At 41.4% G+C, this 5,885-nt stretch overlaps 1 protein-coding gene across 15 annotated transcripts in view; it reads left to right on the plus strand.

Annotated features, from left to right (window-relative positions):
* Positions 1 to 5,885, plus strand: part of ARVCF (ARVCF delta catenin family member) — a 245,741-nt gene that overhangs the window by 88,208 nt on the left and 151,648 nt on the right. For 11 of the 15 annotated variants that reach the window (XM_031057499.1, XM_031057500.1, XM_031057498.1 and 8 more), the window contains one exon: positions 1,693 to 1,794. The exons of the other annotated variants lie outside the window; for them this stretch is intronic. The gene's annotated coding sequence lies outside the window, so the exon portion shown is untranslated. The remainder of the gene's footprint in view (positions 1 to 1,692; positions 1,795 to 5,885) is intronic. 15 annotated transcript variants of the gene reach the window in all.

Genomic DNA, 5,885 nt, shown 5'->3' on the forward strand with positions numbered 1-5,885 from the left:
TCCTGCTGGATGATCACATGGAATTTCTTAGTAATGTAAAAGCTCAAATAAAATTGAGATTTTTTTCTGCAGTAATGGAAGTGGAGAGCTGCAGCATTCATTGCAATGTCCTTAAGATGCAGAGTTCCTTCTCAAGGAGTTCTCCTGTTACCATTTCCACTGCCCTCGTTCATTCCCTGGTTTAAACCTTGTTTCACAGACTGCCTCTGTCCAAAGGAACACAAAAACCCTGACCAGCTTTTTTGTTGTTTCTTTTGACACCAGCACAGCGTGTCTGTCTGTGCCTACCAGAGAACTTTATTGAAATGGCTTTCTTTGTGAACTCCTCATTGCTATTCATTGGTGGAGGTTGTCACGTAAGGGTCAAATTAGAACTCAGTCAACCACAGCAGCGAGGGGACTCAGGCTCAAGACAGATTTCAGCATGAAGTCTGAGAAGCAGTTTATTTGGAATGTGTTGCATCTATTTTATATATATATAATGTCCAAAGTATTATTCTTTTATCTCTAGAAACTCTATTATGTTTAATTTACTCTCTCTCGTCATTTTCTTGAGAATTAGTCTTTCAGTCACTCTGCCTCCTGACTTTCATCTTTGGTCAAATCTATGCACAGTTTTAATACAGCTATATAAGTTTTGAGCATAGAATTTTCTTCTGTTAGTTTAAGAAAAAATAAAATTTTTGGCATTATGGTTCTGTGCCCTTTGAGGTTGGATCCATGCGAAGAAAGGATCATATTTCTGGTAATTTGGCTGAAACACAAGAAATTGTGTTTATGCTGGCTTCAGGAAGGCAGACTATACCTGGTCAAGCAAAAAAAATCTGCCAGGGCAACATTCCTCTCTGAAAATGTTCTAAAACATTTGAACCAGCAGAGTGAGTTTGTACTGGCTCTGCATTTTGTGCCATGTGGTTGCAGCATTTTTGATGTGGTAGTAGCTTAAGACTGGCAGTGCTGCCTCAGAGAACCATTTCTTCACCAAATGGGTTCTGTTCATTCTCCAGCAAAAACAGGGACTAAACTGGCAGCTGCTGACCCAGAGAAGTTTCAGTGATAGATGTTTTAAAACTAAATAAATCAGGGATTTACTGAGCTACACAAATGACCTGATATCCCAAAAGCTTCTTTTGCTTCGATTCATACAGAATCAGGTAGGTGCACATACAGACAGGGAGAACAAGCTGTTGTGCTGTGTGCACCTTTCAGAAATGAATGTCCCCTCTCTAACAGGGATCTGTGAAATGATCTTGAGCCATTTCGGGCTTGCATATCTGATGGGGGCCTAAAATTGTGTGCCCAAATATCAGCTCTCCTTTCTCAGAGCATCCTGTTAGGTCTCTGTGTTTTAAATTGCCTGGCTACAACATCCAGCTTTGCAATATTACATCGTCCTCTTTCCAGTCTAGAGTTTTCCCTGATTTAGGACATTAACTGTAAATCTCACAGGAACATGCAAGTATTGATCACTGATAACAAATTAGATTAATCAGGGTGTTTGGTTTTTTTTTTTTCTTAGGAGTCTCAGGATTGGCTTCTCTGAATATTATTTCTTTTACTACAAGTTAGGAGGTAAACAGTGCAATAAATAATTTCTACAACACAGTGAGAAGAACCTGGGAGCGGACTACATATAGAAGGGGCTATAATACCTTATTGACTAACTCTGTCTCTCTTTCCTCTCTCTTGTAGCTGATTCTTCTTGAGGCTGCTCTCCTGCTTTGTCTGGCCTGTTCTGTTCTTAGTGGGTGATGTTCCAGCAGCTCTAACCCTCAGACTTCAGTACCTCTCTAGGTGTGTATGGCTCAGTTTTCTTTGCATGCTTTCTGGTGTCGCATGGGGGGCAACAGTCATGTTATGCTACTCATCTCTCGTGGCACTTGAGGCTGAGAATGTCATTAGCATGTGTTATGCTTCAGTTCCATGGATTGTTTAAGCCCCATTTTTGCTTTTATTCTGCTGGTTTTCTTCCCTGGAGAAACACAAAGCTGCTGTTTCCATGCACACTCACAGGCCTTTGTGTTTGCTCCTACAGCTGAGCAGCTCAATGAACGAGCTTCTTGATGCTCATGGAAACATCTCTTGCCAGCAGGACTGACAGACTTGGACTGGTCTTGGATAGAGCAGTAGTGGGGCAGCTGAGTCCAGCATCCAGATGAGAGAGATCCCTGTGAGCCTCTTCCCCTGCAGCTGAGAGCAGCCTGAGCCGTGTTGTGCCACTGGCAGAGGACACTGCGCTCTCCAAAGGCAGCTCACTCACAGACCCCATCTCCTTAGGAACACACAGCACTTTGAAGTGCAGGGGATTTGATGTTCCCCATGACTGTTAGGATTCAGGTGCCCAGATCTCAAGATTCAGGTGCCCAGATTAGGATTCAGGTGCAGGGGATTTGAGGTTCCCCATGTTAGGATTCCACCTGTTAGGATTCAGGTGCCCAGATCTCACAGAACTTGACCCCTCTTAATCTGAAGGGCTCTTCAAAAACTCTTGACTGTCAGTTACATCCTGTAATAGCAAAATTAGCATGCAGAGTTGACTGACGTTTTTTGTGGAGCACCAAGTGACCCTTGGAGTCTTGGCAGTGTTTCCAAGAGCCTCAGACTCTGGTGTGAGCTGGGGTATTAGCAATGAGCAGGACCCCTGTTTTGGCCCTTTGCACTGGGGTGATTTTCATCCTGGGTGAGCACTGAGGTTGTATTGACTCAGAAGGGGCCTTTTGATGCATTAGTGGAACAGTCAGAATAAACAGCTCCTCTGATGCATTAGTGGAACAGTCAGAATAAACACCTCGTTTTACTTTGCTCTAACTCCAGTGCAGCACTAATGTATTTAGAGTCACGTAGGCAGGAGAGAGATTTGCTGCTGTCAGCGTAGCCTTTGATACTCTGTAGGCAACTGTTTGCTGTGTTTAGAAGTGCAGCCTAAGGAGTATTTTTTACCTGGCTGCTCTGGGTCTAATATTTTCATTTATTGATACCCTTTTCAATGCACTTTAATTTATTTACGAATGGTAGCAAATTGCAAGTGGCAACCTGAGTAACTGACTCATGAGTCAGTACTTTTATTTTTCTCCTCCAGTCTAGACTGCTGATAATGTAAATTGTTGAAACCCTGGGTTAATAATTAGGGGTGTAATCAACAGCAAGCAGGTATTTATCTGCTAATAAAACATTTGAAATGCAGAAGTCTGTCTTTGTCCAACAATACTTAAAAGGCAGTTATTGGTCCTACTGCTGTTTCTGCATAGCAATTAGGAATTTTGTGGTCACTAATTGTGCATCTGAAGATTTATACAGTTTATTTTCTGCCTGTGTTTTTCTTTGCAAAGAGAAAAGAAGCATAGTATTTATGGTTATAATGAGGTTAACACTATACTTCCTGCAGGGAGATCTCTCTAAAGATTTGTACCATTTATAGAACCCAAATTTTCTAGGTTTTCTCATGTGTGGCATCAAGGGCTTATATCTCATTAAGGATTTTCTGAACAGGATCTTTGTCACATTATCAAAATGTGACTTGAAAGTTATATAGCAGCTCAGTCATCAACTTTATTTTTATTATTAAAGCTGTAACTGCTTCTGAAGAAGGACTTCTTGCTTTTTCTTGCACTGTTGCTAATGCTTTTCCTTAGAACAGAAACTTGCATTATATGTTCTACAAGAAACCTGTTTTAAATTTAGTTACTGTCGATAACATCTTGTCATCTTCTTTCCCCTACTGGATTTGCTTTTTGAAATTGGTCCACAGACATACGCAGCCTTGGGACCCCCAAAAGATGAAATTTGTGTCATGATTGCATGTGAGAAAAAACAGTTTTAGCTGCAGACAGTTCCTGAAAGCTGGGCCCCTGTGAGGAGCTGAATTCCTGCTCTGCAGCACTGGAAGGAGCCTGTCTGCATTCGTTAATCCTGACTGATCCAGACTCTTCTTGGGCCTGGAATATCCCCTGTGAGGTGTATTTGGTCTGTGGCAGCCAGGCTGTTGGTCTGCTCTAGCATGAGGGCAGTGATGATCAGTAACCCAGGGCTTGTTTTTAGGAATGTATGGCTAGAAATGCCACCCCCACCCACAGGGATATTTCTTCCAAAATCTGACTTGTGCCCAGGTGTTTGCAGTCCCACTCTTTCACACTCCAAAGAGTCTGTGAGCATGCCTGCAACTCCTGGGAGTAGTGACAACAAACAGAGCTGTCTCCATCTGTGCAAAAGCAGGGAAGCACAAAAGCACAAATGTGGAACTTGGCTGCACACAAGCCAGCTGAGGTCCAGAAAGTCTGGCTGTGTTCATGTCTAGCTGTGCCAGGGCTAAATCATGCTGAGATAGATCAGGTGAGTCTTCCTGTGACTTCCCATGAATCATACTATCCTTTTAGAGGGTTGTGATTTCCCCTTTGCAGAAACAAATGTACTCTCTGAAGGTTTTATAGACTTTTAATAATCTATTGGAAGGTCGCAGAAGTTGGCAGTTTGGTCTGTGTTTGACTTGTCTGTGACATCTGGAAAACCCTTTGGTGGTTTTTGGTTTTCTTTCAGAATTTCAATAGAAGTTAAATCAATGCAAAAATGACAAAACTCACTTCTGCCTACTGGTCTGCAAACATGAAAGGCTCAAGTCATGGTTATAAGTAAACATTATGAGATTAATGCATTATTATCCTTACACTGTTCCTAACATGATTTTATATTACTCTGATTCCTCTCAACACAACTCTCTAAGAGTTAACAATGAGCATAGAGCTACTGGCAGGTGATTCCCCATGAAATCAGGGTGTATGTCATTGGATTTGGGTCTGTCACTCCTGCCCCAGTGTCTTTTTGGTCTGTTGGGTGATTTCAGCCATATTTGACAAAAGCAAGGAGACCTTGAGCCTGCTTAGGAGTCCCCAACAAACTGTGTAAAAACATGCAGCTTAATCACTACTAATACTCCTCTTTGGGGTGTAACAGTATTATGACCACATTATTATGAGCTACCAAAGAATCTGCACAGGAGAGACTCCTGATAAATGTAACAGTCATGGAAAATGGATCAGTCAAGAGTGTGCACCATCTAAAGGCACTGAATGATGAATTATGAAGCATCAGGAAGCAGGGAACTATCTGTGCTCATGGAAATCCTTGTTGATAGATGGAAAACAAAGAATCTTTGGCAGCAAATCAAGGGACAGTTTCTCAAGACTTAAGTCTCAGCACAGAACATGAACAGTTCTTGAATTACAGGAGCCTGAGACAGTTCTGCCTCTGCTTGTCTCAGAGGTGCTTTAAGTAGTTTAGTAGTAAGGGGGTTACTTGTTTAACTTTGATGAAGGATTCTGTTGAGGCCATAATTTATGTTTATATTATATTGCTGATTTCATACTCCTAGTAAAACGTTTTAAGTGGTGTTCAGGTCACAGATCTGCAGAATCAATGGGGAATTTTACTGCATGTACCATACAGGTGAAGATAGGGTTTTAAATGAGTTGTTTCATTACTCTGCTAGGGAAGACATAAGACAGAAGTTCTAACCCACCTAGCTGATTTCTGAGTTCCTTTTTCTGCATTGAAAGACAAGCAGTCCTGTGTGTTTTCCATGGAAGATGTTTGCTTTTTCATTTGCATTATTAGCAAATGGCTGCATGAAGGACTGTTTCATTGACTAAAATCATCAAGCATTTCAACTGCAATTGCACACTCTGCATTTAAAAATGTTTTCCATGTTACAGTGTGCTGCTATATTTTAAGTATGAAAGCTAATTTCAGCTACTGTCTGTTAAGTTTGGGGGGGTGTGGAAAAAATAGACACAGCAGTTTTCTTCTACCATGAAGTTTCTGTTTTTAATAATGTTAAACTTCTCGCTTATGCTGTTAAAGACAAAAATTCCAGGTGTCTGTGAGGAGAATGT

This window comes from Geospiza fortis, unplaced genomic scaffold (assembly GCF_000277835.1).
Source record: "Geospiza fortis unplaced genomic scaffold, GeoFor_1.0 scaffold408, whole genome shotgun sequence".
Lineage (NCBI taxonomy): Eukaryota > Metazoa > Chordata > Aves > Passeriformes > Thraupidae > Geospiza > Geospiza fortis.